A 25,629-nucleotide genomic window follows, 5' to 3' on the forward strand; every position below is an offset into this window, starting at 1 on the left:
TTTCATGGCTGCAGTCACCATCTGCAGTGATTTTGGAGCCCAAAAAAATACAGTTTGACACTGTTTTCCCATCTATTTCCCATGAAGTGATGGGACCAGATGCCATGATCTTCGTTTTCTGAATGTTGAGCTTTAAGCCAACTTTTCCACTCTCCTCTTTCACTTTCATCAAGAGGCTCTTTAGTTCCTCTTCACTGTCTGCCATAAGGGTGGTGTCATCTGCATATCTGAGGTTATTGATGTTTCTCCCGGCAATCTTGATTCCAGTTTGTGCTTCCTCCAGCCCAGCGTTTCTCATGATGTACTCTGCATATAAGTTAAATAAGCAGGGTGACAATATACAGCCTTAACATACTCCTTTTCCTATTTGAAACCAGTCTGTTGTTCTATGTCCAGTTCTAACTGTTCCTTCCTGACCTGCATATAATTTCTCAAGAGGCAAGTCAGATGGTCTGGTATTCCCATCTCTTTCAGAATTTTCCACAGTTTATTGTGATCCACAAAGTCAAAGGCTTTGTCATAGTCAATAAAGCAGAAATAGATGTTTTTCTGGAACTCTTGCTTTTTTGATGATCCAGTGGATGTTAGCAATTTGATTTCTGGTTCCTCTGCCTTTTCTAAAACCAGCTTGAACATCACTTAAATTTTGTAAGTTTAGTCTACTCAAACACCTAGTCATTAAATACAATGTTAAAAATCAAGGACTTCCCTAGTGGTCCAGTGGCTAAGACTCCACATTCCCAATGCAAGGGGCCTGGGTTCAATCCCTGGTCAGAAAACTAGATCCTACATGCTGCAACTAAGACCAAAAGCAGCCAAATAAATTAATTATTAATCAAAAAAAAAAAAGCAACCAGGCTTACTGAATCATATCTACTTTTTGGAAGGAGCTTCTAAATTGTATTCAGATTTACTATCGTGATATAAATTTGAAGTAAAATTTTAAGATAAGAATGAAGATATCTGTTTTATAAAAGGGTCAGACCATGAAAAAAATTTAAAATAATACAAAGAGAAAAGATTAAATTGAGGAGGCTGAAATACAGCCTTTACAATAATGGACAAGATATAATCATTAATCAAAGGACTACAGTAATTGGTTCTTTTGAATAAATCCAGATTCTCTCCCCTCTTAATGATACTCCTAAAGGACCCATAACCAAGAAGTTTAAATGTAAAACTTGAACAAAACATCCAGAATAGGAGGGAATATGACAGGAAGGAAGGCTGGTGACAGTCTAAGGGAAGAAGGGGAGCTAGAGTTCCTTTGGAACAGATGAAGGCAAAGGAAAGAGCCATGTGTTTAGGGAGATAAGTATGTGTCCCTTGAAGTCCTTGATGACTGGTAGAACTGTCAGAACACTACTAGCTCATGTTTCTGGATGGAGAAAATGGGAAACATTCTTAAACTACAGTAGGCTTGGTTGAGACATATAGTATGATAATGCTATTCACTCTTCCTATCTGAAAAAAAAGTAAATCATATTTTGAAAAGTAATTTCTTATCTGCTGTAGAATTTCCTATCATTGGAAAAAAACCTAGAGTTGTATTGGAGATAGAATAACTGAGGAACCATCCAGAACAATTTGAAGAATTAAAACTAAAAAGAAATAACCCACCATGAATAGCCATCTAATAAGGATGGTTTGAAAATGAGGTAGAAGAACTATATTTAGACACAGAAAGATGAGTATTTGTTAATATGGTATAGAGATACACTGTTAAAGCCTTTGTTTTTTTAAAGCAGCCTTAAAATAATACATAGAGTATAATCCTCCAAATTACTATTTTTAAATAACTGAAAAAAGTATGAGAGGTTATATGTAAAAAATATTTGGGTATAGAAGATAACTTGCTGCTGCTGCTGCTGCTAAGTCGCTTCAGTCGTGTCCGACTCTGCGCGACCCCATAGATGGCAGCCCGCCAGGCTCCCCCGTCCCTGGGATTCTCCAGGCAAGAACACTGGAGTGGGTTGCCATTTCCTCCTCCAATGCATGAAAGTGAAAAGTGAAAGTGAAGTTGCTCAGTCGTGTCCGACTCTTAGCAACCCCATGGACTGTAGCCTACCAGGCTCCTCCATCCATGGGATTTTCCAAGCAAGAGTACTGGAGTGGGGTGCCATTGCCTTCTCTGGAAGATAACTTATTTTCTTCTGATTACTCATCTGTGTTTTCTATTTATTAAAATAAAAAGCATATATAACTTAGTTGTTAAAACTTATATAAGAAAAGTTATACTGGGTCAAAGATTTCCCATCATTTTGTGTGGAAAAGGAGAAAAAGCTGAGAATAAAGGAGATCCTAGTTTCCATATCCACACATTTACCAACAAGTCTTCTTGCTGGGAACTCTGAAATTCAGGAGTAATAAGGAACTGATTTTATAACATTACAGGGAATTTATACTTTCAGAGTGATATAAATTCATCATTATTATTTAACTAAATTCACTAAATTTACTTATGTAATAATCATTACTAAATCATTATTAAATATTCAAGGAAATATTTATATTTAACTAAATATTAATAAATAATTACACAGATTAAAATGTTTCCACAGTACCTGCTACACTACAGAATGGAAGTAACAAATTTCTAGCCTATGGAACATAACAATAATACTGGTTTTAGGTATCTTTCAGAGAAAATAAAACATTTATATAAAAAGAATTCAAACCAAGGATTATGATCTAACCTTTAAACCAAATACCTTATTTGGGTTCCAACTATTACTAGCGCTTAAAATATACAGTTTGAATAATTATCAGAAAAATGTACTCCACAGGCCTAACTGGTAATCTATATATTCTATTACATCATGTAACTATGCTTCAGGAACAAAAATCTATTTAAAATCACAGGCAAAGGCATGCTCAATACACAGGCAAAGGAATGCTCAAAAAACATTTATATAGGGTAGAAATTCAGAATCCAATCTTTCTATATAATAATTCAAGGTATTTTCTAATTTTAACTACTACTAATAAGCAAATCCTGAAAGATGATGCTGTGAAAGTGCTGCACTCAATACGCCAGCAAATTTGGAAACTCAGCAGTGGCCATAGGACTGGAAAAGGTCAGTTTTCATTCCAATCCCAAAGAAAGGCAATGCCAAAGAATGCTCAAACTACCACACAATTGCACTCATCTCACACGCTAGTAAAGTAATGCTCAAAATTCTCCAAGCCAGGCTTCAGCAATACCTGAACTGTGAGCTTCCAGATGTTCAAACTGGTTTTTTAGAAAAGGCAGAGGAACCAGAGATCAAAATGCCAACATCCGCTGGATCATCGAAAAAGCAAGAAAGTTCCAGAAAAACATCTATTTCTGCTTTATTGACTATGCCAAAGCCTTTGACTGTGTGGATCACGATAAACTGTGGAAAATTCTGAAAGAAATGGGAATACCAGACCACCTGACTTGCCTCTTGAGAAATCTGTATGCAGGTCAGGAAGGAACAGTCAGAACTGGACATGGAACAACAGATTGGTTCCAAATAGGAAAAGGAGTACATCAAGGCTGTATATTGTCACCCTGCTTATTTAACTTATATGCAGAGTACATCATGAGAAACACTGGGCTGGAAGAAGCACAAGCTGGAATCAAGATTGCTGGGGGAAATATCAATAACCTCAGATATGCAGATGACACCACCTTTATGGCAGACAGTGAAGAGGAACTAAAAAGCCTCTTGATGAAAGTGAAAGAGGAGAGTGAAAAAGTTGGCTTAAAGCTCAACATTCAGAAAACGAAGATCATGGCATCTGGTCCCATCACTTCATGGGAAATAGATGGTGAAACAATTGAAACAGTGTCAGACTTTATTTTTGGGGGCTCCAAAATCACTGCAGATGGTGACTGCAGCCATGAAATTAAAAGACGCTTACTCCTTGGAAGAAAAGTTATGACCAAGCTAGATAGCATATTGAAAAGCAGAGACATTACTTTGTCAACAAAGGTCCATCTAGTCAAGGCTATGGTTTTTCCAGTGGTCATGTATGGATGTGAGAGTTGGACTGTGAAGAAAGCTGAGCGCCGAAGAATTGATGCTTTAGAACTGTGGTGTTGGAGAAGACTCTTGAGAGTCCCTTGGACTGCAAGGAGGTCCAACCAGTCCATTCTAAAGGAGATCAGCCCTGGGATTTCTTTGGAAGGAATGATGCTAAAGCTGAAACTCCAGTACTTTGGCCACCTCATGCGAAGAGTTGACCCATTGGAAAAGACTCTGATGCTGGGAGGGATTGGGGGCAGGAGGAAAAGGGGACGACAGAGGATGAGATGGCTGGATGGCATCACTGACTCAATGGACATAAGTTTGGGTGAGCTCCAGGAGTTGATGATGGACAGGGAGGCCTGGCGTGCTACGATTCATGGGGTCGCAAAGAGTCGGAAATGACTAAGCGACTGAACTGAACTGCACTGAATAAGCATTAATATTAAAAATTCTACACTGAGGCCATTCAATGTACACTTGCTTCCTCAGTTTTTCTCCATTTCAGTTTAAAATTTCTCTTCACCCTTCAGCCTTCCTTTTTCAGGTTAAACTATCTCTTCCCATCACTGCCCAAGAAATGGCCTCATAATTTTGTAGCCTACTACCTTCTCATTTCATTAATTCACTTTTCTCCATTTTCTTAAATCTTTCATTGCTCTTCATATACTCTTTTTGGACTACAATATGCTCAAGGTATCATTTATTGAGGGGAGAGGAGGGAACTTGCCCTGACAGGAAGACGCCCTGGGGCTAACAAACTCACCAGGTCCTAACCTCCTCATCTCCAAACCCAACAGGATCCTTCTCAGGTGGATCCTTCCATGACATTCATGCAGCATCTCCCTACAAGGCTCTCGTTTCTTGGTACATATGGCATTTTGCTCTAGTGGTTTCTTTCCAACATCTCTGCTTAATTGTCCTCCTCTTACCTTTTAACACAGCATCTGTACTGGGCCTCTCTTCTCTCTACACTTTCTCTTATTTATCTGATATGCTTTCAGCTCTCTCCCCCAAGCTGTGGATGCCCTTAATCAATCTCTTTACAGACTGATTTTCTTCTTTCCCTGGAGGCTGTCCTAATTCCAGAACCTCATTCCCAGTCCAAGTTCTCATTCCCAATCTCTTTCTTCTGTTAAAGCATTCTAGGAACTCTTGGTGGAATAGTCTTTCAAAGGCTCTGATTGTATCAGTCTCTAATCAAACACTGTAAATGGCTCTCCAACATCTAGTATTTAAAATTCAAAACTCTTGGTATGTGATTCGAAGCCCTTTGATCTGAGGGACAGAATACTATTCTTAAGTATTCTATACTTTATTCACAATGTCTGAACTGGGCTAAAAAAAATACATTGATTATATCCTACCACACCTGCTGAAGAAGTTACTAAGTATTTAAACTCAGCTCAAATTCTATCTCCAAATTACCCCATCTCCTGGTATAGAAATGATCTCTTCATTCTTTATGTGTAGAAAGTACTTGACAACTTTTTGTAGCACTGAAGTCATTCTGTCTTGATATGAAAGGACATGGACATTTCTTAATTTCATTAATTGAATATGACCAGCAGTGGGAATCTTATTTACTTATTTGTCCTCTTTAGTGTCTTGAATGTAGTAGGCAGTGCAGATTATATTCATTTAGAATGAGAGACTACTCCAGGATCTGAGCTAAAGTTTGCCTCTGACTTATTTCTGAAGAAAAGACCTGGGAAACAAATAAGCTAAATAAACAATGGTGTGTGTGAGAGTGTGTGTGTGTGTGTGTGTGTGTGTGTGTGTCTTGTGGGGCTGGTATTTAATAAAGGACTTAAAATGATTTAATTTGAATTATTTTACAAAAATAAGCAACTCTACTCCTAGACCTATACCCAAGAGAATTGAAAACTAAGTTCACACAAAAATTTGTACATGAATATTCATAGCAGCATTATTCATAAAGCCAAAAAGTGGAAACAACTTAAATGTCTATCAACTGAAGAATGAATAAACAAAAAGTGGAATGCCCACACAATGGAATAGAATTAAGCCATAAAAAGGAATAAGTACTGATATATGCAACATGGATGACCCCTGAAAACATTATGCTGGAGAAGCCAGACCCAAAAGGCCATATACTATATAATTCCATTTATATGAAATGTCTAGAACTGGTAAACCCATAGATACAGAAGGTAAGTTAGTGGTTGCCAGGGGATGGAGGTAATTCAGAGTAACTGCTGACAGGTACAGGGTTTCTTTTTGAGGTGATGAAAATGTTCTGGAATTTAGACAGTGGTGATGGTTGCACAATATTGTGAATATACTAAACCCCTGAATTGTACACTTTAAAATGATGAATTTTATGTGAATTTTAGCTTAACTAAAAAGAAAAGAAAAAATAGTTGTGAGTTTGGTCTCCTGAATAACTTGATTTGTATTTGTGGTATAACTGAAAAGAAGTCTGACCTTTGAGTCAGCAAATCTAGGTTTAACTTATTTCTGCCACTAACCAGCTGTGTGATCTTAAGGACATTACTTAACATCTCTAAGCCTCACAGCCTCATCTATAAAGTGAGAATAATTAACGCCTCACAAAGCTGTGAGACTCATGAAATCATATCAACCATAAAGCCTTTCATATAAACTGAAAAAACTTTCATATAAACTGAAAAAACTTTCATATAAATAAAGCCTTTCATATAAACTGAAAAACCTTACTATCATTTTGTACACTTATACTTAAAATGATTTTTTAAAATCGTAAGCTGTATTGAATAGTCCATAACTTCAACTTTTACCACTGGCATATTATCTAACCAGCTTTTATTGTCAAATATGAATGGCATCCTGGACTTGCAGCAGTTATCCTGTGGGCACTAGTAGTACAGCATGTTACAAAGTTATTTAATTCTAATCTTCACGGTGAAAGGTAACATAGAATGATGGTTATGACCAGAGGCACAGAACTGAGTTTCAGTCCAGGTTCTTCCATTGACTTTGAGCAAAGACCTAACTTCTCTGACCATCAGTGTACTATAAAGTATGTGTCTGTGTGAGTGTGCATGTGTGTGTGTGTGTGTGTGTGAGAGAGACCTACTTAGTAAAGGAGTTATAGGATTCATTAAGATATTTGATATATAAGGCACATATTGCAGTATCTGGTACCTAGCAAGCAATCAATAATCAGTAGTTGTTATTATTATTTCCATTTTATGGAGTAAGAGGTTTAAATAACCGGTCTAAGTTAACAAGTCTGAAGCATAACCAGGAAGAAAAAATAGATATTTTGCTCACACTACGTCAGGTGATCAGGATAGGGGATGATTCAGTATGTTTCCTATGTGTTAAACAGCATCATATAGAGCACTCTAGTACTGCATTAGCCAAATAGCTTAACTTTTTGCTCATCAGTTAAAGAAAAGACATAATCCTATTCAGCACTAGCACAAGGTCTGACACAAATAAATACTCAGTAAATATTTACTGAATAAACAAATGAATAAAGAGTGTTATTATTGGCTATATGTACAACCAAACATCAACACAAAATCCAAAGACATTTCCAAATACCTGTACTTTTACATATATAAAACATTTTGGGTTTTCAAAGTTCTCATTTGTATTTTGAAAGTTCTCATTTCAGTGTCCTATCTGTTCTTTGGCATTAATACAAAGGAAGGCACATATTTTTTTTTTTTTAAGTAGGAATGTAAACTGATGCAGCCACTGTGGAAAACAGTGTAGAGATTCCTCAAAAATTTAAAGACAGGGACTTCTCTGTCCCAATTGCTGGGACTCCAGGCTCCCAGTGCAGGGGGCCTGGGTTCAATCCCTGGTCAGGGAACTAAATGCCACATGCCACTGCTAAGAATCCTGTATGCCACAACTAAAGATTCTACATGCCACAACTAAAAGATCGAATGCTGAAACGAAGATCCCACCATGCTGCAACTAAGACGTGGAGGACCCAAATAAATAAATAAATTAAAAAAAGTTAAAGACAGAATTACCAAATAATCCAGCCATTCTACTTCTGGGTATATATCCAAAGGAAAGTATAAAATACAATTTTATTCATCCATAAAAAGAAATAAATCTTGCCACTTGTAACAACATGGATGGACCTTGAGGACACTATGGTAAGTGAAATAAGTCAGACAGAGAAAAATAAATACTATATGATCTCATTTATGCATGGAATCTAAAAAACAAAAAAGGTAATTCAAGCATATAAGGAACAGACTGGTGGTTTCCAGAGGTGGGGGTAATGGGTGAAGGTGGTCAAAAGGTAAAAACTTACAATTAAAAGATACATAAGTTCTGGAGATGTATGTGCAGCATGGTGATTACAGTTAACAATACTTTACTTTATATTTGAAAGTTGCTAAAAGAGTAGATCTTAAAATCTCTCTCCCAATGGAAAAAAAATTATAACTGAAAAGTGAGTGTGTGTGTGTGTGTGTGTGTGTGTGCATGCATATAATGAGAACTCTTTAGGATTTATTGTCTTAGAAACTATCATGTACAACATATAGCAATGTTGATTATATTTATCATGTTACATTACATCCCTTGATTGATGTTAACTAAATTTACAATGGTAGTCACTTCACAATATATACATATATCAAATCATTACAGTGTATACTTTAGACTAATACACTGTTGTATGTCAATTAAGTCTCAAAAAAATTGGAAAAATATAAAGGGGAAAACAAAAAGTTTTCATTTGGGGGCTCCTAAATGCTCTCTGGCATTGATACAAAGGAAAGCATTTACTATTTCAAACAACAGGAGACTGAGAATGAAAGAAAGATATTCAACAAGTATTCTTATGTTTCAGATTCTGAATATATAGTTTGTCTTCCCTAACAGAATTCTGATAGTTTCCTAAGAGCAGGAATCATATGCAATTAATTAATTTCAGTTTACCTTTACAGAGCCTAACCTTACACATGCTGCTGCTAAGTCACTTCAGTCGTGTCCGACTCTGTGCGACCCCATAGACGGCAGCCCACCAGGCTCCCCCGTCCCTGGGATTCTCCAGGCAGAAACACTGGAGTGGGTTGCCATTTCCATCTTCAATGCATGGAAGTGAAAAGTGAAAGGGAAGTTGCTCAGTCTTGTCCGACTCTTAGCGACCCCCTGGACTGCAACCTACCAGGCTCCTCTGTCCATAGGATTTTCCAGGCAAAAGTACTGGAGTGGGGTGCCATCGCCTTCTCTGAACCTTACACATAGCAGGCACTTAATTACAATATATTTAAACAGCTGGGTAAGAATATTTCTTGGCTATATAAAATGTATTGATCATATTTAACCTATTCTGCAAAACACTGAAGGTTAATATCAGAACTAAAACTCTCCATGTGTGGCTGGCTATATCATTTTAAGAAAATAAAATCATACAGATACACACATACATACACACAGTTTCTCATAAAGAAATGCAAATATGTCAAACTATAACCAGTTTATAAAACTGTCTTCATTTGCCCTGCATATTTCTATAAATGAAGTGACAGATCTGCACCAAGCTGGAAAAATATTCGGGTCCCCTCAATATTACTAGGATTGCTGACTTGACTTTAGACCGGTATAATGAAACAGATATACTACGTTGTTTTTTTTTCCCCTCAAGTCATAGTAAGGTATCTCAGCATTATGCTAGAAACTGTTAAAGATTTAATTGTAAGATATTGTCCTTGTACTCAAAATACTGACATCATTAGTGAAGATAAGACAACAGACAATGTAAAATGGTATGCACATTTTCGTTCACTGCATTGCTAATTTAAAAATCACCTGGGAAAGACAAATATCATATGGTTTCACTTATATGTGGAACCTAAAAAAGAAAAGAATGATACTAATGAACTTATACACAAAACAGAAATAGACCAACAGACATAGAAAACAAATGTACTGTTACCACAGGGGAAAGGGAACAGGGAGGGATAGATCAGGAGTTTGGGATTAAAATATACACACTACTACATATAATATAAATAACCAACAAGGACCTACTATATGGCACAGGGAACTATACTCAATATTTTATAATAATCTGAGGGAAAAAAATCTAAAGAAACAGATATATATGTTTGTATGATGGAATCAATTTGCTATACACCTGAAACCAATACAACACTGTAAATCACCTATGCTTCAATTTTAAAAAATCACCTGGGAGTTTGCAGAAAAACAGTAAGAACTGAATAGGAAAAGTTTCAAACAGGAAGTAAATTTTACACAGGGTCTTGAAGAAAAGGTAAAATCTGACAAGGCAGAAAGAAGGGAGGAGGGTTTTTTGAGCAAAATAAATAGTAACAGAGGCTCAACACTTGAATCAGCACAACGTTCAAGACAGACTTCAATGGCAGAAAGAACAGGCCAAGGAACACAGGAAATGAAGATGGATGAGTAGTATGGGACAGATTAGACAGGGTGTCAAAAGTCAGGCAGAAGAGGTTAGACTTAGTGTGGTAGATAACAGGGAACCAATGAAACTTTCCAGTAAGGGGAGAGATGTGCTAAAAGCAGTAGCATTTACAGAAGGTTAATCAAGATGAGCTGGAAAAAAGAGGGAAGCGAAGGAAGGCAATTGTAGTAATCCAGTAATGAGGTGGTAGGGGTATGAGTGTGATAAGTGCACACAGAGTGTTTCTTAGTGGCAATGTGATGGGCCTGACCCTGCTATCTATACACAGCTGCACGCACTGTTTCATACCTTCTCTCAAGATCATTTTCTGGTAGACCTGCGAATAAGACTCGAAACATTCTCGAAAAATAACTCTATCTGCTATCATTCACTGAACTCTTCCTTTACAATGTGTAACCAAACTTGTGCTTTAATACACAACCTCGTTTAATCCTCATAGCAATCTTGCAAGGTAGGTACTATGATTATGCCCATTTAACCAGTGAAGAAACCAAGGCTTTGGGAGTTCAGGGAATTATACAAGGTCACAAACCTAGTGACCTAGTAAGTGGCAGATATGTTCATCTGACATGCTCTTGTGAATCGTTAGAATACACTGCCAATCCTACAGACATGTGAGTGAAACCAAAAGTGAGAGATAAGGAAGGGTGGCGTGCTATTCACAGAGTCCAAGGGTTTGAGAGGAGCATCAAAGATACAAATGGAGAGATTTCTGGACTCGTCTCTAACCTTTCCTTACACAATTCCTGGAGGAGAGTGAGCCACTGCTATGAAATGGGAGTGAACTGTCTCCTCTTGTAGGAGGACACATATTACACGACTATTTCATGGTATTGACAGGATCTCAACATCTTAATTTGATTCACATTAAAAAAAATGTTACTTAGATAGGCCAGGTCAAGACGAATTAGGCTGATTGGTGACATCAAAATGCTTTAAAAAAAATATTTTCTTAATAGAATTCCAGTGACCTGAGAAACCTATGTAACTCCTACCAATGACCCTGAAATAGAAACTAGCTTTTTAAAGCTACTTCTCAGTACAACATATATATTCATAAGAAAACATTTTTAAAAATAACTCTCCTTATGCATCTGGGCAGAGATGTCATATTTCCTCCACAAAGCTTCCTTTTATGTTGCAACACTAAGAATCTCAATTTTAGGCTGAACTAGAACAACTGAGAACTGCAAACTCCTTCACAGGAGATGATTATTTTTAATAGTTTTTATATAAATTGTCTAAAACTTTACGTTTTAACTCTGCAATACTCTTCACTAGAGGGTAAAGCAGTTAAAGTTTCAAGTTCTGTTTCCCCTCACCCCTCTCTTTTTTTTTCTGCTAACACATGGTCTTTCACAAAAGAGTCAGTGTGATCTCTGCCGACTGAAGATAACAGATATGACTGTGGTAAACTCAAGAAGATTAAGCACATGTCAAGTAATTCAGAAGTTTAAAACTTGTCACCTGTGTGTGAAACCAGCAAACAGTTATAACTGGTTAAATAAACATGGACAAATTAGTAGGATGTAATTAGTAACTACCACTTTTCCCTCCAATGAGTGGTGTCTGGGCAGGCAGCCATACAATCTGCAATAATCGGTCACTACTGTGAAGCCCCAGCAACTTCCTCTGCCCCACCCTCATCTAACCTCCGACTGGGATACTTTTGGACTGCTAAAAGAATGCTCAGATAATCACAAAAGTCCTCTTTATCAGTGAACACTGAAATTTACCTAATTTGCTCTTTTAGGTTTTTAACATTCATAAATATTAAGAAAAAATGCAATATGATAATATTTCAAAGATTATTTGAAGGTTTTGATTTCCTTTTTATATGTTAGAAAGAATAGTGTCCCCAAATCAGTAATATCCACTGCAATGCTTCTTGACCCTGATGCTGGGAAAGACTATAGGCAAAAAGAGAAGAGGGCAGCAGAGGATGAGATGGTTGGATGGCATCATTGACTCAATGGACATGGATTTGAGCAAACTCTGGGAGACAGTGAAGGACAGGGAAACCTGGCATGCCTTCAGTCGACAGGGTCACAAAGAGCTGGAAACAACTTAGCGACAGAACAACAACAATCCTATGTACCATCATAAGACTTTACAGATAAAGACTTTACATAAAATACCAGGAGTTTAGAAGTCAGGGTTATACACATTTCATTTAAACCATGTTCCAAGAGTCTAGTAAATTTGGGAAAAACTGTTAAGGTAGCTTTCCTGGTTTATAAAATATTATGAATGACATACAAATATGAGATATTTAAAAAGTATCCACTTGCCTACTTCATGTAATTTCACCTCATGGACTGGAGTAGTCCCATAAATTATTACCTCATGCCTAAGATATTTTATTTTTATACTTTAATAAGTAAACTACCCTTACTACTAAAGAAAAAAAATTACAAAACAAAGTAAATGTGATCAAATCTTCTGACTTTTCTGCCTCTAAATGTGATACTACATTAAAAAAAAAAAAAAACAACTGCTCTGTTTTCTCTCCTTTTATCCCTTTCTGTGAAAGAAGAAAAATGGGAAGTGGCTTGTTATTTTTTAAGATCTCTGGGATAAACAAGTGTGCTGTTTTAAGTAGCCTAATTTTGAACTGTTGTCTTATAGTAATAATATCATTCATTATCAAAAACTGCATCCATTTAATAAAAATGGCCTTCAGTATATTTAAAATTTGTGTTTAAAAAACTCTTCTGACAAGATTTTGATGTTTTATTTGCAGCTTAGTATTTACCTTACTTATCCAGGAGAAAGGAAAAAATAAAACACTTTGAAAATAATCCCCACTAATAGTTATTTGTAGAATATCAAACTACAAATTAAAATTAATAGAGCATATGAATCCAGTGAATTTTTAGGTTGATTGCTCTCAGCTGGACTTTTGAGTTAAGGCCATAAATATTCACATGAAACTCAACAGGGTTTATTAGCTATGTTTAGACACAAACTATATTTATAATAAAACATTACATTTAAAACAAAACACCAAGCTTACTCTAAGTAGATCTTCTCAAACGCATGTCCTACATTCCCCATTCGACATACTAAAGACTTTAAAAATTCTTTACTTAGCTACAGCAATCAGTAAGATTGCCCCAGAGATGGCTTTCTTTAAAAGGCAGCCTCTTATTCACTTAGGAAAGATAAAACTGAATTCCACTTAAGTTGTAAGAACAAGATCATGCTATCAGCACCTTCATCCTGAGAAAGGAAGTTATTATAGTCACAGTTTTATAAATGAGGCTTTAAGAGAGTACTTCCTGGTCAGACAGTTAACGTCAACAGCATTTTATATAGCTTTACATTTCGACATTTTGAAAAGAGCTTTCTGAAAACTTTTCCTGATTCTTTTCCTCCTGTCCCCACAACAGAGGAAAACCAGCTCAAGCTAAACGAACCTTAAGGTAAAATCTACGAAATCCTACCAATGTCTACCGTTATGGTATCATGTAAATATCAGAACTGGTTGTTATTGTTGATAATATCAGCTTAAGTTTTAGTTATTGTACATTTACGCACCCTCTGTCTAATCCCCTCTGTGCGCTGGAGTGAAGTTTCAGGGTACACAACATTAGAAGGAAAAGAAACGTTAGAAAGAAAAGAAAGGAAAGACAACTCACCAATTCCTTGATAATGATGATGCCAGTCAGCATTCACAGTTCAATTTTCAAATTTAAAGTTAGTTCTCTTTTAAACTTATATATATACATATATATATATATACACATATATACAAACAAGCAAAAAAACCCAACTCCACGAAACCTTGTACAATCCGAATAAGGAACTGCAGATAAAAGCAGCGTGACCTGGGCGCTGCTCATGACTATCTGTATTGCAAGCTCAAGTATTTCCTGTTACGACGCCCATTGGTTCCCACAGGTGCAAGTGCCTATGGGTGTTGCCGCTTTACCCTTCCTTTGGTAAGTGAACCGCTAAAGGAGATTTCAGGTTGGCATAATCAATGCTGGGAACTATTGGGGCAGAACTACCCCGGGCTAATACCAAGAGCCTCCCAAACTAGCTTGATTGTGAATTGATGATTACCTAATTCAAAACGGCTGGAGAAAATTTATTTTAGTAGATGTTTATGGTTTTTCTAAGACGCACTGTTATTAAAGAATATTTGTGATTTTACTCAACAAATATGTATTAATTGCTTTCTCTGTGGAAAGCTCTATTTAGGCACTAGGAATATAGTAGTGAACAAAACAAAATCCCTGTGGTCATTCATACACTGTCTGGTAGACTTTTGACTATTTCACATATATAATGAGAAAACTTCCCTAAAGGCAGAGATAAAAGAAATTTGTATGGAAATTTGGAGAGTCAATTGTAGTGCTTATTATACAAAACTAAAAAGCACTGTAATTAAGGCCATGCCACCTTAAACCTTAAAGAACTTTTCCAGAACCTAGTACAGAAAAACAAGATTCTTTATGTTTGCAGTGTTTCTAAAAGGCCAGGTTGGAGGCAATGGCGTATGTTCCAGCAGGGAAAAGGAAAAACTTCTCACCATGAGTCACCAGTGACTAAGTTCTTTTAATTCAGGCTTAAAACACATTTCAAACCCAATTACTTGTACATGCAGAAAACTGATAACCCCAAATTAACATCAGGAGCTTGATTTGACCAATTTTCAGGGTTAATATTAGCAGCTAAGAAAAATAAATGAAGTGCTTTTAATGCGAAAATGCCCCTGTACTGAATTTTGTTATCATTTTGGTCTTATAAGTCTTTACTGCCTAAGGGCCATGTTAGAAGCTTCCATTAGATTTTATTACAAGGAATGTTGTTTTCTTAGATTGTAGCCAGACTGGGACACAATCATCTTGGATATATGATGTCATGGTAGGAATGGCTTTTATTTGTATTCAGTAAAACAAAAACACAATAAATTCAGGGCTGCTCAAAAAAATGTAAAGCCCAGAGAATAAAATATATGGATAAAATCCACTCTTCCCAGCTATGCTTCACTTCCTTAGGATTTTATTATGTTTCAAATAACAAACTTTCTTTTTTGACAACAAATGGGAGAAATTCCCAGAGCCAAATTCATCCATTTAGTGAGTCAATAAATCTTTATTGAGCAACTACTACGTTTCCCTGGTGCCTCAGTCACTAAAGAATCCTCCTGCAATGCAGGAGACAGGAGTTTGATCCCTGGGTTGGGAAGATGCGCTGGAGAAGGAAATAGCGACTCACTCCAGTATTTGTGTCTGGGAAATCCCATGGACAAAGGAACCTGGCAGGCAGTTCTTGGGGTTATAAGGGTCAGACACAACTTAGTGGCTAAACCACCACCACTACATGCTAGGTAGGCACTGTTTCATGAGTTGGGAAAAAGCAATGAATAAGAAAATCTCTGCTTTCATGGAGTCTAAATTCTAGTGGAGGGATATAAGGCAAACAAAAACATAAAATATCTGATGTGTCAGAATGGTGTCCTCTCTCCAGTATAGAGAAGAATGCAATATGAAAGATAAGGATAAAAAAAAGAAAATGTACAAAGTAAGCACTTAAGGAATTTAGAGGAGAGAGTAGCAAGAAGATGATCAGAGAAGGCCTCAGGAAAGATGGCATTAAAATTAGATCTGCGGGAATTCCCTGGTAGTCCCAGTGGTAAGGACTCAGCGCTTTGACTGCTGGGGACCTGAGTTTGATCACTGCTTGGGGAAACTAAGATCCCACAAACTGAACTCTGAAATAGGAGGAATAGAAAAGGCATTCCAGGGAAAAGAAACAGCAGGAACAAAGGCCTGAACGTGTAATCAGTATAAGTGCTTGGCTGTAAGCAGGCTGTTCTGGGACACAGGAGATAGATATAGATATATACAGATATAGATATAGATGGATTATGGGGCTATAGGAATGCTAAAACAGGTTGATAAATCTGTACTGAATTTAGTAGGCCACAGGGTATTAAAAGTTTTTAACACAGAAGTGACAAAATCAGAGCTGTACTTTAGGGGGAATAAGAGAGCAATAGTGTATACAGGAAGAACAAAAAAGAGGAGACTGGAAACTTGTCACAGTAGACCTTCCTGAGCACATATTTTGGGCTTTCATTAGCTTTTTCTTGAACCTTTAAGAAATATACAGTAAAACGTGTATTGAGTTGAAAAACCAGATCTAGGTTACAGTGGTCAAGTTTGCCACTGTCGGTATGGCCTTGGGAAGTCACTCACGTTGTTGTTGAGTCGCCCAGTCATGTCTGACTCTTTGTAACCCCAGGGACTGCAGCACACCAGGCGTCCCTATCCCTCACCATCTCCAGGAGTTTGCCCAAGTTCGTGTTCATTGCATCGGTGATGCCGTCCAGCCATCTCATCCTCTGATGTCCTCTTCTCCTTCTGCCTTCAATCTTTCCCGGCATCAGGGACTTTTCCAATGAGTCATCTATTCACATCAGATGACCAAAATACTGGAGCTTCAGCTTCAGCATCAGTCCTTCTAGTGAGTATTTAGGGTTGATCTCCCTTAAGATTGACTGGTTTGTTCTCCTTACAGTCCAAGGGACTTTCAGGAGTCTTTTCTAGCACCAAAGTTTGAAGGCATCAATTTTTTGGTGTTCTGCCTTCTTTATGGTCCAGCTCTCACAACAATACATGACCGCTGGGAAGACCATAGCCTTGATTATACAGACCTTTGTTGGCAGAGTAATGTCTCTCCTTTTCGGCACACTGTCTAGGTTTGTCATGGCTTTCCTGCCATGAGGCAATGGTCTTCTGATTTCATGACTGCAGTCACCATCTGCAGTGATTTTAGAGCCCAAGAAGAGGAAATCTGTCACTACTTCCACCTTTTCCCCTTCTATTTGCCATGCAGTAATGGGGCTAGATGCCAAGATCTTAGTATTTTTAATAGTCTTAAGTTGGCTCTTTCACTCTCCTCCTTCACCTTCATCAAGAGGCTCTTTAGTTCCTCTTCACTTACTGCCATTAGGAGAAGGCACTGGCACCCCACTCCAGTACTCTTGCCTGGAAAATCCCATGGATGGAGGAGCCTGGAAGGCTGTAGTCCATGGGGTCGCTGAGGGTCGGACACCACTGAGTGACTTCACTTTACTTTTCACTTTCATGTATTGGAGAAGGAAATGGCACCCCACTCCAGTGTTCTAGCCTGGAGAATCCCAGGGATGGGGGAGCCTGGTGGGAGGCTGTCTATGGGGTTGCACAGAGTCGGACACGACTTAAGTGACTTAGGAGCAGCAGCAGCACTTACTGCCATTAGGGCAGTAACATCTGCATATCTGAGGTTGTTGACTTGATTCCAATTTGTCACTCATCTAGCCCGGCAATTCTTGTGATGTGCTCAGCATATACGTTAAACAAACAGGGTGACAGCAGACAGCCCTGTCGTACTACTTTCTCGATTTTGAACCAATCAGTTGTCTCGTACAAGGTTCTAACTGTTGCTTCTTGACCTGCATACAGGTTTCTCAGGAGACAGGTAAGATGGTCTGGTATTCCCATCTCTTTAAGAGCTTTCCACAGATTGTCATGATCCACATAGTCAAAGGCTTTAGCATAGTCTATGAAACAGAAATAGATGTTTTTCTGAAATTTCCTTGCTTTCTCTGTAATCCAGAAAATGTTGGCAATTTGATCTCTAGTTCCTCCTCCTTTTCTAAACCCAGCTTGGACATGTGGAAGTTCTTTGTTCACATAATGCTGAAGCCTAGCATGCAGGATTTTAAGCATGATCTTACTAGCGTGGGAGATGAGTGCAACTGTCCAATGGTTAGCATATTCTTTGGTACCACCCTTCTTGGGGAGTGGGGTGAGAATTGATTTTTTCCAGTCCTGTGGGCACTGCTGGGTCTTCCAGATCTGCTGACATAATGAATGCAAAACCTTGCTGACATCATCCTTTAAGGATTTGAATCAAATTGATTACATTCTTTGAGGCTGAAGATGGAGAAGCTGTATACAGTCAGCAAAAACAAGACCTGGAGCTGACTGTGGCTCAGATCATCAGTTTCTCAAAGCAAAATTCAGTCTTAAACTAAAGAAAACAGGGAAAAATAATAGGCCAGCCAGGTATGACTTAAATCAAATCCTGTATGAATTTGCAGTAGAGATAATGAATAGATTCAAAGGACAAGATCTAGTTAACAGTGAGCCTGAAGAACTAGGGACAGAGGTCCGTGATATTGTACAGAAGGTGGCGAATAAAACCATCCCAAAGAAAAAGAAAAGCAAGAGGGCAAAGAGGTTATCTGAGGAGGCTTTACAAATAGTGGAAGAATGAAGAGAAGCAAAAAGCAAGGGAGACAGGGAAAGGTACATCCATTTAAATGCAGAGTTCCAAAAAATAGCTAGAAGAGAAAAGAAGGCCTTCTTCAAAGAACAACGCTTAACAATAGAACAACAAAAGGAGAAAGACTGGAGAGCTCTTCAGGGAAATTGGAAACATCAAGGGAGCATTCTGCCCAAAGATGGATACAATAAAGGATAAAAATGGCAAAGACCTAGTAGACGCTGAAGAGATCAAGAAGAGATGTAAAGAAAACACAAAAGAACACAGAAGTATAAAAAAGATCTTAATGAAGTGGATTACTACAATGGTGTGGTTAGTCACCCAGAGCCAGACATTCTAGAGTGCAAAGTCAAGTGGGCCTTAAGAAGTACGCTGTTAATAAAGCTAGTGGATGTGATGAAATTCCAGGAAGTCACTCATACTGAGTCTCAATTTCCCTACGTGTGACCTATTAATTATTCTTTTTGGAGCCAGGAGCCACGGGATTCATCAAGTGATTAGATACTGAGGATAGAGCAAACACAGCACTAAAAAATGGTTTCAAGTGATTAAAATAACAAGCAGCTATCACTTGTTAAACACTTCCTATGCATTTATCACTGTACTTGGTGCTTTACATAAATCACATCATTTATTCCTTATAAGCCATAAGGGCTTCCCTTATGGCTCAGCTGGTAAAGAATCTGCCTGCAATGTGTGAGACCTGGGTTCAATCCCTGGGTTGGGAAGATCCCCTGGAGAAGGGAAAGGCAACCTACTCCAGTATTCTGGCCTGGAGAATTCCATGGACTGAATAGTCCATGGGGTCGCAAAGAGTCGGACATGACTGAGCGACTATCACTTCACTATTCCTTATAAGAATCTTGTGAGGCCCATATTTTTGTTTTACAGATGAGAGAACTGAGAGCTTTAAACACTTAAGTAACTTAACCAGGATAAGCAAACTGGCATAGTGATAAAGCCAAAATAGGTGCCTGGGTCTGAGTCTCAGGCCCTTTCTCTTTTCAATGTATCATGCTGTTTTCTACATGGCAGATAAATAATGCTAACATTTGTTCTTGGGTTGCAACAGAATCATTCTTTTAACACTCTTTTGATGCACTAAAAGCCCTCAGTGAAAATATGAAACTAAATGTGAACATAATCTAATAATTTTCCATCATTAATTCATTCACATCCATTCAACTGACATGTAATGAGCACCCTTCATACTCTGTGCCTGCTATTAAATCTTGATCTAGAAGAGTTAAAAACTCTATTTATGTGGTTTGGGGAAATATTTGTGTATTTACACAGAAAGCCTTCAAGAAGTAAAGGCTAATATTTGCAATAGAATGAAAAATTGGCCATGAACTCCGATTCTGTTTTGTATGCCTACTGCCAAGACCAATTAGGTTATTAGTTTATTTAAGAAAGCATTCTGTCTTGATTAGTGCCATCTATTGTAATGGGTAAATAAAATGTATTTGAATTGTCATAAGCCTTGATTGCTATGGACAAAAGCCACTGTCATTAGACAGAAAATGAAACATATAAAAATAAATACTACACAGAGTCCTAGTTTGATTTGGAAATAAAAGGTTATCCTCCTGTCCATCAAAAATAGTGTGAGGAAGTAAAACTGAAATCTTCTAATGAGTACTTTGATAACTGACTAAAATAGTAAGCATAACAAATATGGGGTTGATTTTGCTATCCATCATTTTTACTGAGGCCAGGGGTTAGGTGAAAGGTTCCCAAACACTAGGCTACAACATATCAGTTCCAATGTTAGGAGCTAAACTGACATGAGCCACCTATAAGTAGGTTTTGCTAGGTGTAAGATGTTTATTACATGGCATGTTCCTCTTCTCACTCTAGGGATGATAAATGTGTATCTTTGAGAAAGGGGATAATGGTTAGGAGTTGATCTGCGTATCATGAAACTGACCCCTATGCCACTCTGATGTAAAATAGAAATAATTTACAAAGACTTTAAATATACTCATTTCTAACAAATCCCAGGTCAGACAGAAAAAAATGCATTCAGTTCAGTTCAGTTTTAGGTAACTTTAAAAACATGTAGCTGGAATGATAAAATTTATCAACTTAATTCCTACATCATAAAATTTCTGAATACCTGTTATTTTTAATTTGTTGCCCATAGCCTGTAAGTTAGTTACATCACATTTTGGTCCATAAATTCAATGCATCTAATCCATTATTAGATGTAAGTAAATTTTTTTTTTTACTACAATGAATTCGAGTTTGAAAATAGTAACAAATTTTTAACGTATCCTTACAAATGACAAAGTAACCAATTAAATGAATGTTAAAGCTAAATAATCACAAACTACACTTTCCATGAAGAAATGCAATTGTACAATATCCCATAACTCAAAACTACTAATCCAAAACTATGGTGGGACTCTTTCATTGAAGACTGAAAAGAAGTCTTCTCTTAGAACAGTCACAAAACACTGTTTGATGGAAGCTTTCCCTCTGTCCACCTGCTTTCTTTTTAGGGGGAGGGAAAAAACAGACTGAAGGAAAAGATTATAAAGGAAAGATGCTTTTAATGTCTATAAAATAAACTCTAAAAAAACCCTAAAGTCAAAGTACCAATAGTTACTTTTCATTCATTCTCCCATATCACTGAAACCAACAAGTATGAACAGTGGCAAGTAAGAGAACTTTTTTCAGGTTGGCTTAAAAATTAAGCCAAATTAGATATCAAGGTAGACTCTGAGATTACAATGATTTGACTGTATATGACTCAAGTGCTAAAGAAAGTATAAAATGGGTTATTGTATTTACTGGGCAGTACTTGCATCCTGCTAAACTAAGAATTATTTGAGAACTCCAAACCAAAAAAAGCATGTATTCTTTGGTGGTTATAACCATGGAAGGATGAGGCTCCTTCTTAATCTCTGCTTTTGATTATATTTTTTTAATCAAAAAGTAACAGGTATAATGAAAACCAGTATTTTACATATTAACAGCTTCTCAAAGTGTAGTTTTATTTTGTGAAACAAATGAAAATAAACTCCCACAGAATTGCTACGCTCCTAACCAACCTCCCCTACCTCCACCCCATGTCCCCAGAAATAAAAAGTTATTATAGACCCTGCCTATTATTAAAAATCCTATTACAAGGGTTTTCTTGTCATCGTCTCTGGGTCAATACCATAGCATAACATGGTTTAAATGACTGCTTTAGTAATCACTCAGGGGAGTATCAGAATATTTTCTTTTCTTAGAAGGAACTAAAGTTTCATCTTGAGAGACCATAATTTGTACCAGACAGAAATGAGCTAACAAGGATGATGGAAGAGCTTATCTATTCAAACATTTCTATTACTTTGCAGGATTATTGTTACCGAGATTCTCAATCCTTCTACAGACTATTTTATACATTACATGCACTACATGGAGAAGGCAATGGCACCCCACTCCAGTACTCTTGCCTGGAAAATCCCATAGAGGAGCCTGGAAGGCTGCAGTCCATGGGGTCGCTAAGAGTCGGACACGACTGAGCGACTTCACTTTCACTTTTCACTTTCATGCATTGGAGAAGGAAATGGCAACCCACTTCAGTGTTATTTCCTGGAGAATCCCAGGGACGGGGGAGCCTGGTGGGCTGCTGTCTATGGGGTCGCACAGAGTCGGACACGACTGAAGTGACTTAGCAGCTTAGCAGCATGCACTACATAATAAATACATACCCCTTATAAACCTAGGCTTTCCAGGTGGTTCTGTGGTAAAGAATCTGCCTGCCAATGTAGAAGATATGGGTTCCATCCCTGGGTCAGGAAGATGCCTTGGAAAAGGAAATGGCAACCCACACCAGCATTCCTGCCTGGAGAATACCATGGACAGAGGACCATGGTGGGCTACAGTCCAGGTGGTCGCAAAGAGTCAGAGTCAACTAAGCATGCATGCCCCTTGTAAATAACCCTCTGGAGTTAACTAACCTTCCTTTTACTTATACCTAGGGTTCTGGAAAAATAAATTTAATGTAAAAAAGTTATACTTTATACATCTTAAACATAGTCTCTCATATTTCAAATTTGTTTTTGTGTATCTACTATTTGTATTTGTGTATTTGTTCCTCTCATAACCATAACTTCTGTTTCTGAGGACTTCTCAGAAAGAGAAGTCCTTTCTCTTTCTGGTGGAATTTTCATAACCACACCAAACTCCACACTCTCTGAAACCATTGTACCTGATACAAAACAGTTCTGTATCAGGTAATATCAAATGAAAATCCTCAAATGATACATTATCTCTACTTATTATCACCCTCATGTAAGATATCTTCAGTAATTTTTGTCTTGGATTTAAACATTCAGTTCTCTGTAAGCCTTCTACATTATGTCTTTGAGAAATAATACAGCATTTCTTTCTTCTTCTTAGCTGCCCATTACTGAACACAGGCAAAGGCTTCCAATAAGACATTATTTTCAACCTGAAATAAAGACAATATCTAAATAACTGCAAAATGATAGGGTAATTACGTGAGATAAGTCACTTCAGTCCTGTTGGACTCTTGGGACTCTATGGATTATAGCTCTTCTGTCCATAGGATTCTCCAGGCAAGAATATTGGAGGGGATCATCCCCCAGTATTTCCCCCAAGCCATCATTTTCTAAGTCTACTTCTATCAAAAAGAAACCTGTCTCAAGGGTGAGGAGAAGCAACACACACACAAAAAAGAGGTTAAAAAATTCAAATGTAAAACCGCTGGGAACAATCATAACAAAGCGTGTGCATTCAAGAGAACACTGGAAAGGTAGTCAGGACAGTATTAACATATCCTAAGTATTCTGAACAACTAGCCTGGTCATTAATTTTCACATCTGTCAAAGTAGGAGGCTGCCCCTCATTTCCTACCCTCTATGGCTTTCCACTATTTGTTTTAGCATTTTACTAGACATACACTTGCTTTCCACCAGTGTAGTGTCTGGTTTAAATAGGCTTCTCTCTCTCCTTAGCTTGTCCTGGAATTTCGCCTAAAGTTCAGTCCTGGTAGCTTTTACGACAAGAATTCTAACTGGAAAGTGGTGTTAGTTCAGTGACTCCAATACTTCTTTTCAAAATTTAGTTTGACTTTTCAATTATCTTTCCAACACATCAAAGATAAACAGTCAAACTTACTATATTCGTTCCTTTAAGTCTGCCTTGTAAACACTGATACTGGTGTGCTGCCGAACCTGAAAGAATTTCTGAGCTCCTCTCTGAGCCCAAGTGAAAAAAGAAGCAGGGTCTATCAAAATTTAAACAGCCTAATGAATCAAAAACCTGCATCTCCAAGAGGGGCCCTTCCCTTTCCACTTGTCTGTGGGAGTTAAAGAAGCCCGGTTCAACTTTTCACGCTCTGAGGAAGCACTGAAGTCAGGAAGCCCCTCACTTTCAAGGCATCCACGCCCAACTAGGAGAAACAGATGGGAAGCCAGGCGGCCAGTGAGCCGAGGTCCCTAGCCCCTCGCTCCTGCCCTTTCCCGGATCCTCGCACTTCAGCCGGACCCTCCAGTCCGTGCGTTCTCCCAGAAGATGTTAATTACATAATCCCCGTTCCTCAGAGTCACCCACGGAGTCCTGGGGGCTCCCGCGGTCCCCCGTCTCCCACTCCGTCCTAAGAAAGCTCAGCTGACTGCACCCGGGAGCGGCGGCCGGCTGTCGCGATTCGCCCAGCGCCGCGACCCGGACCCAGACCCCCTCTTCTCGCCAACGCGGGGCGGGGCCGCACCTCCGCCGCAGCCCCTGGGGAACCCCTCAGACTCAGGTCCTCAGCCCCCAAGGGGTCCCCCGTCACAGCCGCTGTCCCAGCTCCTCTCGGTGTCCCCCAACACACCTGCTGTCCCAAGCCTCAAGGAGTCCACTTTGCCGCTCAGACTCTCTGTCCTGGTCCATTTCTGGGGCTCCTCCTTTGAGACCCTCTTCCCCAGCCGCTCTCGGGGTCTTCCCTCAGACCCACTGTCCCAGCTCCTTTCAGGGTCTCGCCCTCCTCAGATCCACCGTCCCAACTCCTCTCAGGTCTCCCCCCTCCCTCAGATCCCCTATCCCAGCTCCTCAGGGTTCCCTCCTTACACCCAATGTCCCAGCTCCTCTGAGGGCCCCCTCCCGTCACTCCCGCTGTCCCAAGCCCTCTCGAGGTTTCCCTCTCAGGCCCGCGGGGCCGGCCCCTCTGAGGGGTCTCCTCTCCACAGAGAGGACTGTCAAAACCACTCCCGGAACTCCTCTCCCTCGAGTACTCGCCGACCCCACTCCGCCCTGGGTCGGCTCGTCTCGACTCACTCTGTCAACTCCTCGCGCCCCGGTGCTCTCACCTCAGATCTGCTGTCACCACCCCGGGGCCCGCGTCGCCGCCGCCGCCGCTTCCTCTCTCACACTTGCTCCGGAGTCGCTCTTCTGCCGCTGTTCCCCGGTGAATACCTGGGTCCAGTCACTGAATGTCCGGTCCAGCAGCGCAGAGCGTCCGCCCGCGGTCTCCGTGTCGGGTCCCACTCTCGCAAGCAGGACCCCAACGCCGCCGTCGCAACTGGGCGCCTCACGGACCCTCCCGCGGCAGCCGCTGCTGCTGTCCGAGGTGCGGCTCCTGCCAGGGGTGGCCAATCGCACCCGACTGCGCCGAGCGCGCTCCGCCCAATCGTCCCAGTCTGCCCGCCCCCTGCCCCCGGCCACGCCCCTAGTCAGGCTCCGATAGGCTCTCTACTGACCTTCCCTGATCGTGGGGCACAGACCCGTGGCCGGATATAGGTACTTGATTGGAGGTGCCTGGGAAGCCGAGCGGTCGATGGCTCCCGAGGATTGGCGGAGTTGAATGTGGGCGGGATAGGGAGGGGCGGGGTTTCCTCAGACGCGGAAGACCTCGCAACTTCAGATACACACTGGCCCGCCTGGGGTGGGGTCTGGCTTGTTTGTGCTGCGTTGGGGGTCAAAGTTCATGGC

The 25,629-nt window shown here is 39.3% G+C and overlaps 1 protein-coding gene across 8 annotated transcripts in view; it reads right to left on the reverse strand.

Annotated features, from left to right (window-relative positions):
* Positions 1–25,294, reverse strand: part of TAOK3 (TAO kinase 3) — a 186,777-nt gene extending 161,483 nt beyond the window's left edge. For all 8 annotated transcript variants that reach the window (XM_070386121.1, XM_070386118.1, XM_070386119.1 and 5 more), the window contains exon 1: positions 25,008–25,294. The gene's annotated coding sequence lies outside the window, so the exon portion shown is untranslated. The remainder of the gene's footprint in view (positions 1–25,007) is intronic.
* Positions 25,295–25,629: the final 335 nt, after the last annotated feature.

Source organism: Bos mutus, chromosome 17 (genome assembly GCF_027580195.1).
Source record: "Bos mutus isolate GX-2022 chromosome 17, NWIPB_WYAK_1.1, whole genome shotgun sequence".
Taxonomy (NCBI): Eukaryota; Metazoa; Chordata; class Mammalia; order Artiodactyla; family Bovidae; genus Bos; species Bos mutus.